Here is a 21,662-nt window from a genome sequence, read left to right as displayed (position 1 = left end):
AAATGAGCCTCACTGAGGCCTCATAAATCCAGGCAGGGACCCTGCGATAAAAGGCAGGAGGAGTTCATTGCGGGGCACCTTCCGGAGCTGCCGCTGCAGCTGTGGCATTTAGTGAATAATGAATGCCTGTGGAAAGGATGGGTCTGACCCTGCACGCTGGCACAACCAGCACCTGGGTGCCTTCCACTTTCTGGAGCCTTTTTGAACGCTTTTCCTGTTGCTTGGTGGGGAGGTCTTCTGTGTTCTGAGCCAGTGGGTGTTTCTGAGGGGCTCCTGCATCTGCAAGGGCCCTGCATAGCAGAAAATTCATGTTGTCTTGCTCTCCAGAAATGAGACATTGTCCCATTTTACCTCGCTGCCCCTTGCTGTTCCCTGTCAGGAACTTTGAGGGGCACAGGATTGGATCACAATGTGGACAGGCAGTCTCTGTGCAGGGCTGGGCTAGGACAGTGAACTTCATCCAGAATATAAAATAAATAGGCCGGGTAACATGGAGCTGGGGATGTTGCCTGGTACTAGCAGCCCTCAGCACCATAGTCGGGACCTGGCAGAGGGGATGCAGGTCAGGAGAAAAGACTAGTGCCTCTGCCCCATCTTTAAGGAAGGGCTTGTAGGGACACTCATCCATCTTTAGACAATAGCAACCACTGGCTCTGGTGGTGCCCCGCAGTCACAGTTGGCAGGGCCGCCTGCGGGGAGGGGAAGTGGGGCAATTTGCCTGGGGCCCTGCAAGCCCTGGCTGAGAATCCTTTCCATGGCTAGAGGCGCCTTTTTAATTTTTACTCACCCAGCGGTGGTCCGGGTCTTCGGCGGTGGGCCCTTCACTTGCTCCGGGTCTTCGACAGCACTTTGGCAGCGGGTCCTTCAGTGCTGCTGAAGACATGGAGCAAGTGAAGGACCCGCTGCTGCCGAACACTCGGAGCGCCCCCGGTGAGTGGAAGCGCCGCAGTGGGTGACACCCTTTTTTATGTCTGCTCCCCTGCTTTGCCCCAGGCCCCCTGAATCCTCTGGGCGGCCCTGGCAGTTGGTGTCATTTTGGGGGGGTTAAACTAATGTTTACAACAAACCAAACTGAAGTGAGTGTAATGTAGGTGAAAGGTGCTGGCCTGGAGCCCTAGATACTGAGTTCTCTGTGCAGGGGCAGAGTAGGACAAGCAGCCTCCTTGTGGTCCTCCTCCAGGAGTCAAAGGGGAGTGTGCTCTCCAGTCAGCCCATTGCACACGAGAGCTGTAGCACATGGAGGATGTTCCTCCCAGACTACCAAGTGCATGGCTGTTCCCAGTGGGCCCTTCTCGCTGCTGGCATCGTGACTGGACCCTGGTCTGCTGTGTCCCTCTTCCTAAGCAAAGTAACATGACAAACCAAAAAACTCTGATTTGGACTCAAGTCCTGTTTCTCATTTCCCCCAAGACCCAGAGGGGAGGGGCTCTGCCTGGGCCCATAAAGCATATATCAGTCCCAGCACTGTAATGAGAGTTCTGTTTGACCTGGGTGAAGCCTAAAAAGTTAAATAATTAGACTGTTCATAAGTGCTTGGCTTCCCCAGCCAAGCCTTTGGTGGGTCATGGAGGCACATCTCAGAGCCGAGCCCCCAGCCATGCTACAGAACCACATCATCTCAGAGCCGAGCCCCCAGCCATGTCCTCTCAGCCAAGCCCCTAGCCATGCTATGGAACAACGTCGTCTCAGAGCCGAGCCCCAAACGTGTATGGAACTGCGTCATCTCAGAGCTGAGCTCCCAGCCATGTCGTCTCAAGAGCCGAGCCCTCAGCCATGCTATGGAACCACGTCATCTGAGAGTTGAACCCCAGCCATGTCGCCTCTGAGCTGAGCCCCCGACATGCTATGGAACCACATCATCTCAGAGCTGAACACTTGACGTGCTACGGAATCACATCATCTCAGAGCCGAGCCCCTGACGTGCTACAGAACGACGTCATCTGAGAGTTGAGCCCCAGCCATGTCGTCTCAGAGCTGAGCCCGTGGGAATGCCACTGGAGCCACATCATCTCAGAGCCTCACCTCGCCTGTGCTACCAGAGCCATGTCATCTTGGGGCTCATAAGGTGAGGGAACCACATGGGCCCAGTACTAACTGTGAACAAATTGCCAGGCCTTATTACATGCACGTGGCTATGCTGGTGTGGGTTGGAGGCTTCAGAAAACAGTGAGCACCATGAGGACTCACAAACTATTAAAGGGATACAAGCCCAATTCTGTACACTATATCTTTGCCCACCCTGCTATTTTGTTTCGCGTTTGCTGTGCTGTATGTGACCAGGGATGGTGAGTTCCTTGGGGCAAGGACTGTGAGTTGTTTACAGGATTTCTGTTGCATTCAGAAATCATGAGTCAGGCAGAAAAAGATCCTTGGATTGGTTTAAAAAAATAGATTTTTTTTAAAAAATAATAAATTTTGGGTGTTTCTTTGCCTTTGGGTCACTGAGCCTTTGGCGGCTCTGAGCCTTCAGGCTCCTGTGGAGAATGGACTCCAGATTCTCTTCAGCATGAGAGAGGCCAGTGATCTGCTTTAAAAAATTACAAAGAATTTCAGCAGGTTTTTTTATCACCTGACTCCAGGCGCTGGAGCTTTGATAAGAACATTATCACAAAACTTGCAGTAAAATCTCATGTTGGTCATACTATTTTTCTCTGCACAATGAAGTGTGAAGGATGGGGAGCTGCTCTTTATTAATTTATGAATACTGCACGTGGCTATTGGGATAGGTACTGTATAACTATTGTGGGTTAGTCTATGTTTACCATATGCATTTGTTGATTTAGTATAACAGCAGGCAGTTGGGAAATTAGCAGGAAAGCCTGACAATGGGTCTAGATAAATCACTGGCTGGCCAAGGTTAAGAGTCAATGTCTGAGCCATTACCTAGGAAGATTCATAGATTCTAGGACTGGAAGGGACCTTGAGAGGTCATCGAGTCCAGTCCCTTGCCGTCATGGCAGGACCAAATACTGTCTAGACCATCCCTGATAGACATTTATCTAACCTACTCTTAAATATCTCCAGAGATGGAGATTCCACAACTTCCCTAGGCAATTTATTCCAGTGTTTAACCACCCTGACAGGAACTTTTTCCTAATGTCCAACCTAAACCTCCCTTGCTGCAGTTTAAGCCCATTGCTGCTTGTTCTATCCTTAGAGGCTAAGGTGAACAAGTTTTCTCCCTCCTCCTGATGACACCCTTTTAGATACTTGAAAACTCCTATCATGTCCCCTCTCAGTCTTCTCTTTTCCAAACTAAACAAACCCAGTTCTTTCAGCCTTCCTTCATAGGTCATGTTCTCAAGACCTTTAATCATTCTTGTTGCTCTTCTCTGGACCCTCTCCAATTTCTCCACCTCTTTCTTGAAATGCGGTGCCCAGAACTGGACACAATACTCCAGTTGAGGCCTAACCCCAGGGCAGAGTAGAGCGGAAGAATGACTTCTCATGTCTTGCTCACAACACACCTGTTAATGCGTCCCAGAATCACGTTTGCTTTTTTTTGCAGCAGCATCACACTGTTGACTCATATTTAGCTTGTGGTCCACTATAACCCCTAGATCCCTTTCTGCCGTACTCCTTCCTAGACAGTCTCTTCCCATTCTGTATGAGTGAAACTGATTGTTCCTTCCTAAGTAGAGCACTTCGCATTTGTCTTTTGTTAAACTTCATCCTGTTTACCTCAGACCATTTCTCCAATTTGTCCAGATCATTTTGAATTATGACCCTGTCCTCCAAAGCGGTTGCAATCCCTCCCAGTTTGGTATCATCTGCAAACGTAATAAGCGTACTTTCTATGCCAATATCTAAGTTGTTGATGAAGATATTGAACAGAGCCGGTCCCAAAACAGACCCCTGCGGAACCCCACTTGTTATACCTTTCCAGCAGGATTGGGAACCATTAATAACTACTCTCTGAGTACGGTTATCCAGCCAGTTATGCACCCACCTTATAGTAGCCCCATCTAAATTGTATTTGCCTAGTTTATCGATAAGAATATCATGCGAGACCGTATCAAATGCCTTACTAAAGTCTAGGTATACCACATCCACCGCTTCTCCCTTATCCACAAGGCTCATTATCCTATCAAAGAAAGCTATCAGATTGGTTTGACACGATTTGTTCTTTACAAATCCATGCTGGCTATTCCCTATCACCTTACCACCTTCCAAGTGTTTGCAGATGATTTCCTTAATTACTTGCTCCATTATCTTCCCTGGCACAGAAGTTAAACTAACTGGTCTGTAGTTTCCTGGGTTGTTTTTATTTCCCTTTTTATAGATGGGCACTATATTTGCCCTTTTCCAGTCTTCTGGAATCTCTCCCGTCTCCCATGATTTTTCAAAGATAATAGCTAGAGGCTCAGATACCTCCTCTATTAGCTCCTTGATTATTCTAGGATGCATTTCATCAGGCCCTGGTGATTTGCAGGCATCTAACTTTTCTAAGTATTTTTAACTTGTTCTTTTTTTATTTTATCTTCTAAACCTACCCCCTTCCCATTAGCATTCACTATCTTAGGCATTCCTTCAGACTTCTCGATGAAGACCAAAACAAAGAAGTCATTAAGCATCTCTGCCATTTCCAAGTTTCCTGTTACTATTTCTCCCTCCTCACTGAGCAGTGGGCCTACCCTGTCCTTGGTCTTCCTCTTGCTTATAATGTATTGATAAAAAGTCGTCTTGTTTCCCTTTATTCCCATAGCTAGTTTGAGCTCATTTTGTGCCTTTGCCTTTCTAATCATGCCCCTGCATTCCTGTGTTGTTTGCCTATATTCATCCTTTGTAATCTGTCCTAGTTTCCATTTTTTATATTACTCCTTTTTATTTTTTAGATCATGCAAGATCTTGTGGTTAAGCCAAGGTGGTCTTTTGCCACATTTGCTCTCTTTCCTACCCAGCGGAATAGCTTGATTTTGGGCCCTTAATAGTGTCCCTTTGAAAAACTGCCAACTCTCCTCAGTTGTTTTTCCCCTCAGTCTTGATTCCCATGGGGCCTTACCTATCAGCTCTCTGAGCTTACCAAAATCCGCCTTCCTGAAATCCATTGTCTCTATTTTTCTGTACTCCCTTCTACCCTTCCTTAGAATTGCAAACTCTATGATTTCATGATCACTTTCACCCAAGCTGCCTTCTACTTTCAAATTCTCAATGAGTTCCTCCCTATTTGTTAAAATCAAGTCTAGAACAGCTTCCCCCCAGTAGCTTTTTCAACCTTCTGAAATAAAAAGTTGTCTGCGATGCAGTCCAAGAACGTATTGGATAGTCTGTGCCCCGCTGTGTTATTTTCCCAACATATATCTGGATCGTTGAAGTCCCCCATCACCACCAAATCTTGGGCTTTGGATGATTTTGTTAGTTGTTTAAAAAAAGCCTCATCCACCTCTTCCACCTGGTTAGGTGGCCTGTAGTAGACTCCTAGCATGACGTCACCCTTGTTTTTTACCCCTTTTAGCCTAACCCAGGGACTCTCAACACTTCTGTCTCCTATGTTCATCTCCACCTCAGTCCAAGTGTGTACATTTTAATATATAAGGCAATGCCTCCTCCCTTTTCCCCGTCTGTCCTTCCTGAGCAAGCTGTACCCATCCACACCAACATTCCAATCGTGTGTATTATCCCACCAAGTTTCAGTGATGCCAACAGTGTCATAGTTTATTTATTAGCACTTCCATTTCTTCCTGCTTATTACCCATACTTCTCGCATTTGTGTATAGGCATCTAAGATACTGGTTTGATCTTGCCTCCCAGTTTTCCCCTGACCCTCCTTTCTCTCTGCCATTATAGCCCATGCTCCCTCTTGTTTCCGACCCATCTCCCAGGTCTCCATGTTCCCCACTTACCTGTGGGCTTTGCTCACCTGTCCCCATCAAACCTAGTTTAAAGCCCTCCTCACTAGGTTAGCCAGTCTGTGTCCAAATAGGGTCTTTCCCCTCCTCAAAAGGTGAACGCCATCTCTGCCTAGCAGTCCTTCCTCGAATAGCATCCCGTGGTCGAGGAAGCCAAAGCCCTCCTGGTGACACCATCTTCGAGCCAGGCATTCACCTCCATGATGCATCTGTCTCTGCCCGGGCCCCTACCTTTGACAGGAAGAATAGAAGAGAATACCACCTGTGGTCTAAACTCCTTCACCCATACTCCCAGAGCCCTGTAGTCACTCTTGATCCACTCAGCGTCACACCTCGCAGTATCATTTGTGCCCACATGGATGAGTAGCATGGGGTAGTAGTCAGAGGGCTGGATAATCCTCGACAATGCCTCTGTAACATCTCGGATACGGGCCCCCGGCAGGCAGCGTACCTCCCGAGATGAAATGTCAGGACGACTGATGGGTGCCTCCGTCCCCCTCAGCAGAGAGTCTCCGACCACCACTACCCTACGTTTCATATTCGCAGTGGTGGCAGCAGACCTTCCAGCCTTAGGGGTACATACGAGGCTTCTCCACCTTTACTGTAGGGGGTGATTCCCTCTCTCCTGTATCAAGAAGAGCATAACAGTTAACTATTACCATGGCAGGAGGGGTCGGAGCAGGGGTGGAGCACTGCGTGCTGCCAGAAGTAACCAGCTGCCAGTGTCCACCCTGAGCCATCTCCTCCTCCACCAGTGGTGTGTCAGCAGTCCTGTGTACTGGGACAGCTACCTCAGCTGTCTCCACATAGACACTGTCCAGGAATTGCTCGTGGATTTGGATGCTCCTCAACCTAGCCACCTCCTGTAGCTCTCCCATCTGCTGCCTGAGAGATTTCACCAGTAGGCACCTTTCACATTGGATGCCCCCCCCCAGCCTGGATATCAGTAAGTGGAAATTGCAAGTTACAGTCCCTGCAAAACCACACCAGGATCTGGGTAGAAGCATCCATACTCAGGTGCTCTGTCTGGCTACAGGTGCAGGTGGAGGGGACAGAAGCAGTGCTGGCACAGGTGCTGCAGGTCTTCCTAACCATCATAAGCCTCCCTCTGTCAAACTCCCCTGTCTGCATCCCCTTGTCTGCTCTGCTCCCCACTTCCTTAGTTCCAGCCAAGTTACAAAGCTTGTTTTGTCAATGCCAAGAACAAACAGAGAACGAGATAACAGAATAAAGAGTTAAAAAGATGCTTGTAGTGGGGTGATCACCCACTCCTGCCTGGGAGGGCTTAAAACAGCCCTGGGAGAGAGCTGGGGCAGGGGAAAGGCTGGGCTGATTGGAAAACAGCCATAGCTGTGGCTGGCTTAATGAGGGCCCAGCTGGCCCTTATAAAAAGGCTGTGAGTCAGAGGCCTAAGAGAAGCCTCTCTCCAGACTGGGAGAGAACAGGGCCTGGCTGCTGAGAAGCTCAGGGTACCTAGAGTAAGATAGGGCTGGGGAAAGGCTAGAGGGGCTGGGGAGCTCTCGCCTGGCAGCTTCCCCAGGCTGCAGGGCCTTGTCCAATGCCCCATAGAAGTACTGGGTTGTAGAGAAAGGCAGCAGGTCCCAAAAAACCCTGCCTGTGATAAGTGGCTTATACTGCAGTCTGCCCCAGGGACTGGTTGGTGACTGGCAATAGCCTACAACTGAGGTGAGGTGGGGATAGGGGGTGGGGGTTCCCTGGTAGGGGAGACCCTGAGACTGAGGGATGTACTGTCAGGGGGCAGCATCCCAGATAATGGGGTACCCGAATCCTGGGAGGGACACAGGGGCCAAGTGGCAGCAGGATACTGGCCTGCAGAGGGCGCTCTGGGCTGGAAATCGAGCTAATTCCAAGAGACCAGCAGGAGGCGCTGCAGGGGTGAGTTGGTGCCCCGTTACACTGCTCTCTAACCAGAGAGCTGATAGTGGGGAATAGATTCCCTAGACTGACACCCACAGATACCTGAGTGGTGGGCTGAAGTTTTTAGGCCTTGCTAAGCAACCAGGGAATGGGAAAGTCTTAGGTAAGAGGGGTGTGTGTGTGTGTAGCCATTTTGTTAGGCCAGTGATCTGCTGTTCTTCATTCCTACTGTTAAGATCAATAATACTTTGGTTTAAGGTGGCTGTTTTGGGTCTATAGTCATGGGTAGCCACAGACTCCCAAAGGGAAGAACCACAGGTACTGAATCCAATTGGCCTGCTGGAGTGAGCATGGTTGATCCACAGGGTTCTGTACCCTAAGTCCCGGTCTGAAAGGGGGAGAATCACAAGATGACAAGAGGCCTGTTACCTGTGTAGGTGCATTCAGAGAGGACAAAGAAGGGCTCAGAGGTGCAGTAAACTCTGGAACCATGACATGAGGTCCCTAGTGCGGTTTTGGGGGCTGTACCAAAATCATGTTCCCATAACCTCAGCAAGTGACTGAGCACAGAGGCTCTGTGCTGTCACCCTCGGACTGAGTAGCAGCACCCTGGAAGTTGTATGATAAGCACAGGTCCTTCTACCACTGTACACCTGAGGCAGGAGAGAGTGGAGCCCTATGAGATGAGAGGGCCTGCATGTGTACTGTCCTGCAGAAGTGCTGGGGAGAAAAGGGTGTCACCTTTGTGAGCACAGACACTGTAGGAAGGGAGGAGTCTAGTACAATGGAATTCACCCTGCAGAGTAGTTGAAAGTTCCAGAATTGTATGTGCCAAATGATCCTCTACAGCATGTGTCAGGCCACTAGGCGGGTATCTGCTCTCCCGGCCGCATGCAGGGGCACCAGGGCTGGGATCTGCTTTCACAGCTGTGAGCACAGGGGAAGCTGTACACCAACAAATTAGCTGCAGAAATGAGTCTCCCACAATGGGAGCTGCAAAGTGCAGAAGGGCTGTGCTGGATTTAGCCACAGTGTAATGCTGGATGTAAATGTCATTTCTACAGGTGTCTGACCCAGGTTACCAAATAGTGGGCTGTAAGGAGCTCTCTGCTTAAGTCTGATATCTTCCTCCGGTTAAACTGACCAAAGGGAGGGAATTCTCACATGCTGAACTGCTGTTGAGTGATTGGTGTTGCCTGGGAAACCCAGGAGGAAAGGAGACATTCCTGCTGGTTGTCAGTTTATCTTTGCCTTCCTTGCAAAGCATCCCCTGAGAACCCAAACTTTGTGAGTGAGGGAGCACAGTCTGTGTCTGCCCCACACAGGCCCTGCCTCGCCCTACCCTTGAGAACTGGTATCTTTGGGTCTCTCCAGGCCTACCTTGCTCTGGCTTGTGGGTACTAGCATCTCTGGCTCTCTCTTTCCCAGACCTGACTCTCGGCTACTCCTGCTGTGGCTCTCTGCTGGGCTCCCCGCCCTGCCATGGGCATTGGCAGAGACACCATTACACATGTCTGTCAAATCTTGTGCTAATGTTAATTAGCCAGGGTTAGTGCTGAGTGGAATGATTATTGACACAATATCTCCTGTAAGGTGAGGGTCTCCTACTCAGGAGGACTCCCACCAGCCATGGGAGCTGCTCAAAGAGTGAACCAGTGGGTACATGTCTCTGTAATACAGACACTAGTGCATGTGTCATTTGGGACGTATATAAAGGCTGACACCTCCACCCCTTCACTGTGGGGGCTTAGCCAGATCACTCCCCACTGCCCTCCTGGATATTTCAAACTGAGGTATTCCCTGGTGCTGAGTTGGGGTGGCAGTGGGGGTTGTGGGTGTGGGCTCAGTCAGTGGTGGGTATTCAGCCCTGAAGTGTAGCCAGGGGTTGGGCTGCATGGGGTGACCAGGCAGGTCAGGAACAGTGGGAGTGGGGGGTTCCAGGCCCTGCCCCCGATGTCCTTGCTCTCATGTTATTGATCTCATCTCTTTCCTGGTGCTGGGGGGCTACTTACTCATCCTGTTTCTAATTATAAAGTGATATTAATGCTCCCCAACAGGAATGCCAATGGCTCTGAGCAACAGAGAGCACAAGAGAGACTGAGAAAGCAGGGAAATGGAGCCGAAAAGGACTAGAAATGGATGCATGATTGAAATTGAAGCTGCCCCATGCAATGTTCCTCAGTGGGTGGTGCTGCTTTACTGAGAGCTGCTGCCCCTTTTGTGGCTCTGTGGGGCTTCCCCATGCCACTTAATAGTGAGCACTGTGTAATTTGTTTTGTAGTGAGTGTTTCTCCCCTGCCCTGCCCCATGGCTTGGCCTCTAGGAAAGGGGCATCCATTGCCTCTCACTCCTCTCTGTGTTTCTGCTCTTGTCCCTGGCTCACCTAGTGTGACCAGACAGCAAGTGTGAAAAATTGGGACGGGGGTGGGGGGTAATAGGAGCCTATATAAGAAAAAGACTCAAAAATCAGGACTGTCCCTATAAAATCGGGATATCTGGTCACCCTAGGCCAGGGATAGGCAACCTATGGCATGCGTGCCGAAGGTGGCACGTGAGCTGATTTTCAGTGGCACTCACACTGCCCAGGTCCTGGCCACCGATCCAGGGGGCTCTGCATTTTAATTTAATTTTTAAATGAAGCTTCTTAAACATTTTAAAAACCTTCTTTACTTTACATACAACAATAGTTTAGTTATATATTATAGACTTATAGAAAGAGACCCTCTAAAATGTTAAAATGTATTTCTGGCACGCGAAACCTTAAAGTAGAGTGAATAAATGAAGACTCGGCACAGCACTTCTGAAAGGTTGCTGACCCCTGCTGACCCCTGCAAGGCTCCTGTGATTCTCTTGGCCGGGTGTGCTGTAGGGATCAGGGCAGAAGTGCTGTTTGTGGGGGAAAGCTCTCAGCTTCTCCAGTCCTGGGTTCTCCTAGGGACGGGGCAGGAGCCCTGGCTGGAGTGGGAGGGGAGGGGAGGTACTTCTGGCTAGTCCAGACCCAGTGTCTCCCAGCAGGGGAGGGTGGGGGTGTGCTGTAGGGAGTAGGCCAGGCTCTGTGAGGGGGGTGCTCCTGGATACTCTAGTTCCAGGCCTGCCCAACAGGGGGTGCTCTAGGGAAGGTGTCAGTGGGGGGCACGCTTTGCCCACTGGCAGTGAGTAGGGGCTTTGGTTGCTGCTCCTGGGTTGTGGGGCGGCCAATGCTGAGCTGAGCCAGATGCGAGGCAGTGTGGGAACAGGGATGGCGCTCCTGAAGGATGTTTAAATCCCACCAGTGTCTAATTTAAACCCAGCCGTGAGCTCAGTGACACGATAAATAATTTTTAGTGTGACATTACCATTATATCACTAATTGCTTCATGCTACCTCTGGCCTGGGACATAAATTAACATTGCTGAATCAGCTCTTTTTGTTGTTGTTTTCTGTAAAGGAAAGTATCCGCACTGGAGTGCAGTCACCCAGTGTCCCCTGGCCAGGGGGTGCCAGTCATGGGGCACTGGGCCCCTGTTCGGTGGGGTAGGGCGATTTCCCTTCTCCCTCCAGGGTGCTGGGCCCCCACTGAGTGCCTAGGAGAGATCTCATCTGGATGCTGGGCTCTCATTGGATGCTGAAGGGTGATTTCACTCCAGGGTGCTTGGCACCTGAGGGGTGATTGTCTCTACTCCAGGGGGTGAGGGACCTACTGGGTTCTGAGGGGAGATCTTACCTGGGGCCTATTCCCCTGCCCCTTGTTCTACAGGATAGGAAGCTGTTCCTCTTCCTTGGGCAAGAGGTTTCTCTGTGGGCAGGGGGCAATTCAGCTGCTCAGGGCCAAGGCACTGCGCTCTCCCTTGGTGCCAGTTGAGCAAGGTCCCAGCTGATCTGAGTGACCCTGAAACACGGTGCCTGGGGGGGGTCACTGTGCCACACTCAGCTCAGACTATGGGGCTGGTGAGTTTCTGGGCATTCATGCCCCGGGGTGAAGCAGAAGGGCACTGGCTCCTGTCCTTGTCACCTGCCTCAGTGACCCTGCTAGGGGAGAGCACATTGTCCACAGCACGACCTGCCAGCAGCTGACATGACTGCTACTGCATCTGTCCCCTCGCTGCAGTTGTAACAAGGGCCCCCCAGACGTTCCATGTCACGTGATGTGTCCCCATGCCCGGATCCCTCAGCCACAGCACAGCCACAGCCGTAGCCCTGGAAGAGGCAACTCAGGCAGCATGTTTAGCCAGTGGTGCTGGCCCAGCCCGATGAGCAGGGTGCGAGCCAGCTTACTGCTATCTCCACCCCAAGGGGGAGTGATTTGTGCCATGCCCAGGGCCAGGTTGGGGTGGCTAAGGGGTGCACCCCACACTGACTCGTGTGTCCTGCTGCAGCTGTGGAGCCCAGTGCATACACCTCAGGCTGAGCATTTGCTTCCAGTCAGGACATCTCCAATGCCAGAGACTTTCTCCTTTCCTGGCCCAGACCCACGAAGTGCTCAGTGCATGAGTGTTAGTCTGCCTCCTGACCTACAGCCTACTCCAGGGGTAGGCAACCTATGGCACGGGTGCCTAAGGTGGCACGCGAGCTGATTTTCAGTGGCACGCACACTGCCCGGGTCCTGGCCACAGGTCTGGGAGGGCTCTGCATTTTAATTTAATTTTAAATGAAGCCTCTTAAACATTTTTAAAACCTTATTTACTTTACATACAACAATAGTTTAGTTATATATTATAGACTTATAGAAAGAGACCTTCTAAAAACATTAAAATGTATTACTGGCACGCGAAACCTTAAATTAGAGTGAATGAATGAAGATTTGGCACAGCACTTCTGAAAGGTTGCCGATCCCTGGTCTACTCCATCCATGGGTGCAGGGGAATGGCAGCTCTGAGGTCTTGGCCATGCGGCCTCCATGCTGGGGAAGGATTTCTGCTCCGTGTCAGGGCAGGGCCTGGTGGGTCATCATTCATCATTCATGCCCGTCAGGGAAATGGAAAAACGTCAGTGACTTTCTAGGGTAAACCTCTGAAAATGAAGGGAGGCCCTGAAGTAGCGTAGCCCAAGTGAATGCTCCCTGTGCAGTGACTTTTCCAAGCATCCAGAGCTGGGCACTGTCTGTGCTTAGCATCCTTACTTCAGGCAGCCTGTAGAGGGCAAGGCTGTTAATTACATGACAGGTCTGACTCCACCCATCAGAGGGCAGTGTAACGTGTGCGTGCATGCATACAATTACACCCAGCAGAGGGCAGTGTTGTGTACAGGTGCTGGCTCACTGTGGTCCCTGTGTCTCACCTGTGCATCCGGCTATCCCTCGAAGCAGGGATGATGTCTGCCAAGGGGGTTCATTGGTGAGTTTTTAAGTGGCTGAGGAGCTCAATTCGTGCTCTGCAGATTTTCCCACAGAAGTGACAGGTGTAATCTTGGAGGAGACGTAGTTGTTGACTGGACTGTTGTGCCCTTTTTTTCCTCCTTTGTCACGTCTCTGTCTCATGAGCACATCTGTTCTCCTCAAAGTGAGCTGTCCAAGATGGCCTGAAGCCACATTGTGATTTGGGGAGGAGTTCCTTGGCAAGGGGGAGAAGATGGTTTAGTAGGACCTGGGCAAGGATCTTGCTGCGATGGAGAGAAAGGCAATTCCTCTGTAGTTCCTGCACAAAGATTTGTCCCCTTTCTTGAACACTGTAATAATGTTCGTGTTTTTAAAGTCAGGTGGAATTTCTTCACAGGTCCAGATTTTGTTGAGGAATTGGCAACGTTTGTGCTGGAGCATTGTTCCATGAGCTTTAAAAACCTCAGCTGGGATGCCGTCTGGACCTGGTGCCTAGTGATTTTTTGTCTGGGTGATGGCATGCCAGATTTCCTCAGAAGATGGGGGAATCAGCAAGGTGTGCCATTGCTGAGAGTTGTGGAATGGACTCGGTGGTGTCTTCAGAGACCATGGATTCGTGATTTAGTGGACTCTCCAAGTACTTCTTCCAGCGTTGTTTAATGGCTGCATTGTCCTTGAGGAGGGTGAAGCCATCCTGGGAACGTAAATGGAGGGGTTGGGCCTTTGGAGCTTTTGTTGCTTGAAAGAAGCTTCTCATGTCATCCTGGTCTACGAAACCCTGGATCTCACAGGCCTTCTCTTGCCACCACTTATTTTTTATGTCATGTAGCCTCCTTTGGACTTTGGCATTGAGCAGGTGATAAGCCTCATGTTTTCGTTGGTTAGAGGAATCATTTTTGCCAGTTACAGTATGCGGTTTTTTCTGCTGAACTAATACTAGGATTTTCTCATTGTTTTTGTCAAACCAGTCTTGGTTCCAATGAGTGGAATAGCCTATCATTTCAGCACATGCACTGTGAATGGTATTTTTAAGCTGATCACAGTGCTCTTGAATGTCGATGTTATCAGACAAGTTAGAGAGTTTCTCAGACAAGTGTTGCTGGAACATCTCACAGCTGGCTTGGTCGTGAAGTGCTTTGACGTTGCACCACTTTTGCTTAGTCTTTGGGTGTTTGCGGTGTGGTGGAGCGAGCTGCAGGTACATGACTCATCTTACTAATTGATGGTCTGTCTAACAGTGATTGGTACCTCTCATGGCTCATGTTATACAGATATCGGCATAATCTCGAGCTCTGCTATGACTTAGTCAAGGAGGTGCCAGTGTTTGGACTGAGGATGTTTCTAGGTGGTCTTAAATTTGTTACTCTGCCTAAAGATGGTATTTGTGATGAGCAGGTCATGCTCCACACATTTGCTGAGGAGGAAAATACCATTGGGGGTTACATTTCCCACCCCTTCTTTGCCTATAGTGCCGCTCCAGAGTTGGGAGTCCCATCCGACTCTAACATTGAAATCTCCCAGGAGGATGAGTTCGTCTGCCTTAGGTGTGGCTGTGAGGACTGCATCGAGAGCACTATAAAACTGCTCCTTTCTTCCTCATAATCAAGGGTTGGTACATATGCACTGATGACTGTGGCTTATTGGTTGTTGAGCTTGAGCCAAAGAGTCATGAGATGATCATTGATCCCCACAGGAAGCTCCAAAAGCTGACTGGTGATCTTATTTTTGATAGCAAAGCCAATCCTGTGACTGAGTCTCTCTTCGGTGGCTTTCCTGTCCGAAAGCCTCCACCTCCATCCTCTTTTAATTGACCCTCATCAGCCCGGCGGGTCTCACTAAGAGCTGCAATGTCAATACTCTGCAGCTGGGAAAGTGGATGAGGGCTGCAGCAGGAGGGAGGCCCCTGGTTGTCTTGGCTGTCCTTGCCACTGGGTCAGGGTTTTCCTCCTGTCAAGTCTGGTGTAGTCACTGCCTGCGCACCGGTTTCCTCAAATTAAAAGATTTCATGCGCTGGCCTCTGCCAAAGGCCTCGCACCCACACAAAGCCCTGCAGCGAAGGACGAGTGGCGGGGAAGCCAGGAGCAGTGATCTCTGGGAGTCTTTAGTCACAAATCTGCATGCAGGCGGCAGCCGTGGAACAGCCGTCTTGTGCTTGAATGAGACAGAAGTGAATTTCGGCAGCAGCGCCTGTGACTGAGCAGGCCTTTTTAGGGTCCCCTCTGATCACCCCAAATGGGGACGGAGCTAGAAAAAGTGCCCCAAACATAGGCTGTCTCGCACTCTTCCAGTCTGGATGGCCGCTCCAATGGGATCACTCAGCTCCACAGCTGAAACAAGAGATATAATGAATTTAGCCACCTGGAATGTCCGCACCCTTATGGACTCTCAGCACAGTGAATGCCCCGAAGGAAGAATTGCCATAATTGCCGGAGAACTGGCAAGACTTAACGTGGATATTGCAGCTCACATGTGCATGCACACACAGGCTGCAGGAGCACATGGCCTGGAATAGCCATGTTTGTCTCATTCCTCTGTAGACTCTCTTTGAAGCAGTGTGGATGCTCATTCCTGCAATCCCTCTTGCTGTGGTTAATTGGACCGTGGTGTTTTTACCCAAGTGGCCCTGTCTGTGCCTGTGTGGTGCTGGGAACCCCACACACAGACCCTGGCATGGTCTGCTGGTAACATCACAGTTTCTGCTGCCTAACTGCTCAGCACCCTCTAATCCAGCATAGGGGAGCAGAAGAATGCTGGGGAGGGCAAGTGCCATGAGTCCCTCCCTGCTGCCACCTCTGTAAATGAGCTTGGGCTCAGTGACCTCTGGGCATAAGCAGCTCCCCTCGCCTATTGTCAGCAGCACTTCACCAAAGTAGCCTGACAGCAGTGGAGTGGCGGGATGAATGAGAGGTTGGAAGTCAGTGCGTCAGCAAGTTAATTCACACCCAGGTCACTTCTGGCCCCCAGGATCAATTCCTGGGTTAGATCCAAAGTGAAATGAGTTTGTTGGGCCTTGTACATCCACAGCCCCAAATTACCACCCTCTGCCATGTCATTTAATGCTTAGGAGGAGGCGAGCAGGAGCTTGTGGGTGGGAACCGAGGTGCACCCACAGTGCAGGTAGAGAGCTGTGCCTGGCATAACAGAGGGTGCTGCAGGGAAAGACAGAGGGGCACTGGCAGAGCATTGTGTGGGGAGCCCACGACTGGAATGGGGTGGGAGGGCTGTGGCTTGGGGTGGAGGTACACGGGCAGGGCTGAGTGGAAGACACTGGCATTGCATGTCTAGCTCACACCATCCATCTCACTTTTATAAGCACTAAAATTTAATGAAAAGAAGAAAAGAACCCCCGAAGCGATAAGCGTCAGGACTGTCGGAAGTAGAAAAAGAGACCAGCACATGGCAATGAGGACAAACAGATCAAAGAGGAAGAAAGACAGAAGGAAACAGTGAGTGTAATAAAATGAGAACAAGATGGAAAGATTAAAAAAAGCACAAACTTAAAATGACAGCAGCAAAGTGATGTGAGGAGGGGGCTGATCGGGGGTGGGGGTGGCTGAGGGGCAAAGGAGATGGGTGCTGAGGGGAGAAGAAATGGGGAAAAGCACAGAGGGGCTTCCCCAGCACATTGGTTTGGGGGTAGCAGTGAGAAGGGACACTAGCCCTGCTTCTCTCCTCACGGCCTGTGGCACCACTGCAGGGTGCAGCTGTTTGCCGTCCTGATGCAAAGGGGCTGCAGGTCCTGTTTACCTCAGTGGAACTGCTCTGGACTCACATTGACATGAGTGCAGAATTGGGCCCATAGAGAGAATCTACCCCACATGGATGCAGGTGCCAAGGACCAGGTGGGAGGTCACAGGTCTGGCAGCATGGGTTAAGTATCTCAGTCCCTGGTTCGCTCATCCCCATCCCAGACGACTGTAGCGCTGACTGTGGGTTCTGTGGCTGGTAAGGAGGCCTCATGCCCAGGGAGCCTTGTGGCTGCTTTGTGACCACTTTGCACCTAGCAGAGATGAATGGGGCCTCTCAGGCACCCAGAACAAAAGGACACTTTGTCCAGGTGAGGTTCCCTCTCCGGAAAGCTCAGCAGCTGTTGAGGGAGGCTCCCCTGATGCAGTCCCTGCTTTTCCTCACCTGCAAGCACCAGGCAGGGGCAGGCTGCCTGCAGCAAGGGCTTGGTGTTTCTGCAGTGCTCAGTGCTGGTTGCCCTTGGGAGGCTGCTGTACCTTCGGGCTCTAGTTTATGCCAGGGGCCACACCTGCTCCCATGACAGCCCAGCACTGGAAGACCTAAGGGAGGCCGATCGTCTCCTCCCCCAGGGCTCTGCATCCAGGAGGCGCAGCAAGTGCAGGGCAGAGCCAGACCCTTAGTACATGGGGTGATGAGTGTGGGGGCCCGGCTGCCCTCTCTCGTCATGACTCTGGCAGGATGCTGGGCAGGTGGCTATGCCCATTCTACCCACACCCCTGTCCAGCCTATGGGACGGGCTGTTGTTTGCAGAGACTAGTAGGAGGTTTGGCATTTAACCCTAATGATGCTAATGATGGAGTAGGCGGTTCTGAAAGGGGACCTAGAATCCCCATATTACCGTCACTGCAGCATCGCAAGCTGGGGCAGCAGGTACCTCGCCTGCCACAATGGTCTCAGCCCTGCAGTGTGGGCCTGGGTCACTGCTCAGCCCTCTCAGGGAGGAGAGCAGCCATCAGCCTGGGCATAGCCCTGTCCCCTCCCTGGATGTAGCACAGCTGCTCCCACCTGGGCCAGCACCATGGCAACATGTATGCCTGCACAATAGGCACCCGCACACACAGTTAGGTACCCATCCCACACACATACTCAAGTGCATCAAAAGCACCTCCCCCTCCCACACACAGATAGGTACCCAGCCTACACACCCATGCAGCACCAGAGATCCCCATGGGCACTGACACAGACCTCCCCCGCCCTGTCTCTCTGGGAACAATGCAGAGGAAGGTGCTGACTGTGATTTATTACCGATGGCTTTTAGAGCTAATTAACCAGTGGAAACGATGCTGAATGAATCTCAAAGGCACCATGCTCCTTCCGCAAGCTGTGCACTGGCCTGGGGCAGGGAGGAGTGTTTACATGTTTCCAGCTTCTGGGCCCTTTGGGAAGCCCCTGTATTTGAACAACAAATTCTGAGATTGCTGTTGAAATACCAGCATGGCCAGCCCCTTGTGGGAGGGTGCAGTGGGCCCTCTGCACAGACACCACGTTGACTAGCAACCACCGCAGCAAGGGACTCCAGTGTGAACCATTCTGCTCCACCTACTCCTCTCCTGACAGCTCCACCCAACGCAGTGGCACAGCACCCCTGAGTCCCACCGCGAAGGCCTGGAAAAGCAGGAGGGAGCATCAGATCATGGGAGGCTGAGCCAGGCTCTGGAGCGCGGAGCAGTGCGTGGTGCCCAGCTGCAGCAGGGCTGTGCTTCATTTGTCAGGCAGTGAAAAGTCTCCTCAGCTCCTGGGCCAGTGTTTGGGGGATGTGGGGATGGAGCTGCAGCTTCTCCCACCTCTGTTCCAAGCCGTGGCCCTGCCGTGGTACTTGGTAACAGCAAAGTCCCCAGCGCTGTGTCTGATTCTACCTAGCTGTCCCACCAGGCCGCGTCTCCACTGGTGCCTTCTGGCTGCAGTTTCCTCTCCTTCCCCCACATCCCCTGTGGCAGAGTCCCCAGAATGGGCTCAGGCATCCTAACCCTGCTCTAAGTCCACATGTGGCCTAAACTAGCATGTCCCTGGGGACCCCAGGGAGCTGATCCAGGGACTCCCTGCAGGCTCTGAGATAGCCAAGGGGGAGGGCATACCCCAAAGGGCTGGATGGGGATGCAACATGGAGCTGAGCTGCATCTCTGGGACTCCAAGGAGAATTGTTATTTGTGTTGCAGGGGGGCCAGGAGGCCCCCCTGTGCTAGGTGCTGCATACCCCCATAGCTCTGCCCCTAGAAGCTCACAGTCTAACTAGACAGGACAGTGAGGGGAGCTGCAGCAGGAATAGGCACCAGCTCATCACCTCTGGGGGAGCAGCCTGGAGTACAAGGGGGTTGCTCTCGTACAGCCTCGCAGACCTCAGGCTCCTGCTGTCACTCTGCCAGGAGCAGAGGCTGTTGCCAGCTCCCAGCTGCTCACCGGGTGAAAAGGAGCGATACAGACCATGCAGTCGTTAATCACAGGAAGGCGGAAGTGGCCAAGCCCCATAATTGCCCTAACCTAATCAGAGACACCACAGTTAATGTGCTAAGAGCCTGCTCTCTAGGGCTCAAACACTATTGGTCCTGAAGCCCTCCCTCCACAGGTCCCTCCCCAAAGGCAGGGGACTGTGCTGCCATAGTAACGGGGTGTGCGCTTCTCTCTGCTCCCCATGTGGGAGGCTGGACTGTGATATACCTAGTGCTATCCCCTGGGTCTCCTTTGTAGGTCCCCCATCCCTCTGCTGCTGCTACTTTGCTGAGGGTGCCACTCTCCTCACCGGCTTGGAGAGGCAGGGCTGGGGGACACTGGCTCTCTGGACCTTGCTGGCTTGCATAGCACATCCTGCAGTCTCCTTTCACGCCCAGCCAGCTCAGGCTTTTCTCAGCACTGCTGTTGGTGTAGCTGAGCGTGGGGAGGCCCGCCGAGCAGGGGCCTTCCCAAACCATGCACCAAAGGGTGGCTAACGTGTGATGAGCATGGCTTGTTTGAGCCTATCGTGGGAGAGGAAGGGAAGCTGATGGGCAGGGACAGGCATGAATGGCTCTGCATTTGTCAGCACTCCGAGCAGGGACTGCTCCTGGGCTGTGCCTGGGGCATGGTGTCCCCACCCTCCCTGTGGCCATGGACACTCAAGCGTCCCCCAATATGCCTGGTGGCCTCCTAGGACCCTCCTCACAGGTGATTTCCTCTAGGGAGGTCAGCCCACTCGGCCCCAGCACAGCCCCCCAGACCTCCTGATCTGCAGCCAACAAACTGCAGACTGGTTTAATTTCCTCCTCTGCTCCTCTTTAACCCCAATGCCCCACCCTCTTCCCCTTTACCAGAGCGCTGGCTCCTTTCCCCCTGGTTCCTGTCTCTCTCCCACAAACCCCTCTAAGTGCCTCCATCCCAGCCTGCACAGGCTGAGGGGGCTGGATTCCTCTCCCGGCTCCTCTGTGGTGCTGCAGCCTCCAGCTGTCACTGAGCACATTCTGCAGCCTCATTTCTCCCATCACAATTGGATCAACATCTGCAGCACTGCTCTCCATCTGCCTCTGCAGAGGCAGCTCCAGCGAGCATGGCGCAGGATGCAGTTATCCACCTGCAGCCTGATGGGGGAAGGAGGGATGCTCTGGGTATTGCCCCCTGCCTCCAGGCAGGGAACAGTGCAGATGTGGGGGCATTGCTGCTGCCAGTGAGCCAGTACTCACGTCAGCCCAATAACTCGTGTGTAACTAGAGCATCCCCAGAATGGCCCCAGCCTTGGTGACGAGATGGAGAATCCCCCAGGCCAGGGCCCTGGGAAGTTTGGTCCAGGGCTGCTCCCCTGCACCGTGAACAGTCTGGGCTGTGTCCTAACTGGAATGTTCCTGGCTTTAACATCCAGCCCCGGCTGGTCCGAGCAGTGGCCACTGGGCAGGTGCTATGAAGAGCGCCGCCACCACATCAGCCCAGCACCGCCCATTGACACATGGCCATGGGGAACCCACTCTGATTGGCTGCTTCTCCACTGCCCTGCCTCCTGCAGAAGAGCAGCCAATCAGAGCTGCTGCAAGAGCCAGGCAACTTCCCCCCGCAAGAAACTGAGAGGAGGTTTTGCTGTAGGGAATGGGGGGGTAAGGATCAGAATGAGTCCACCAGCTCAAGGCAGCTCCCCCTCCTGTGAGCAATGGGTCAGTCTGCTCCCTGCTTCCCCTGTGAGCGGTGGGTCAGTCTGCTCCCCCCCCCGCATCCCGTGAGTGGGCCCCTTATTGAATGGGGGAGGCGACCTGGTGACGGGTGATATGGAAAAAGCTGAAGTCCTCAATGCTTTTTTTGCCTCTATCTTCACAGACGGGGTCAGCACCCAGACTTCTGCACCGGGCAGCACAGCATGGGGAGGAGGTGACCAGCCCTCAGTGGTGAAAGAACAGGTTAAGACTATTTAGAAAAGCTGGACATGCACAAGTCCGTGGGGCCGGATGCGCGGCATCCGAGAGTGCTGAGGGAGTTGGCTGGTGTGATTGCAGAGCCATTGGCCATTATCTTTGAAAATTCATGGTGATCAGGGGAGGTCCCGGACGATTGGAAAAAGGCTAATGTAGTGCCCATCATTAAAAAAGGGAAGAAAGAACCCAGGGAACTACAGACCGGTCAGCCTCACCTCAGTCCCCAGCAAAATCATGGAGCAGGTCCTCAAGGAAACCATTTTTAAGCACTTGGAGGAGAGGAAGATGATCAGGAACAGTCAGCATGGATTCACCAAGGGCAAGTCATGCCTGACCAACCTGATTTCCTTCTTTAATGAGGTAACTGGCTTTGTGGATATGGGGAAAGTGGTGGATGCGATATATCTTGACTTTAGCAAAGCTTTTGATATGGTCTCCCACAGTATTCTTGCCAGCAAGTTAAAGAAGTATGGATTGGACGAATGGACTATAAGGTGGATAGAAAGCTGGCTAGATTGTCAGGCTCAA

The 21,662-nt window shown here is 51.9% G+C and overlaps 1 long non-coding RNA gene across 1 annotated transcript; it reads left to right on the top strand.

The window, feature by feature from the left end:
- Positions 1 to 733: 733 nt before the first annotated feature.
- Positions 734 to 21,251, top strand: LOC120379748. The gene is made up of 3 exons (XR_005587565.1): positions 734 to 2,065; positions 16,334 to 16,466; positions 21,040 to 21,251. It is a non-coding gene; the product is annotated as an uncharacterized LOC120379748 (long non-coding RNA).
- Positions 21,252 to 21,662: the final 411 nt, after the last annotated feature.

The sequence above is a fragment of the Mauremys reevesii genome, linkage group 13, assembly GCF_016161935.1.
Source record: "Mauremys reevesii isolate NIE-2019 linkage group 13, ASM1616193v1, whole genome shotgun sequence".
NCBI lineage: Eukaryota > Metazoa > Chordata > Testudines > Geoemydidae > Mauremys > Mauremys reevesii.
The sequence above is the reverse complement of the archived record's forward strand: the minus strand, read 5'-3'. Positions and strand labels throughout refer to the sequence as shown.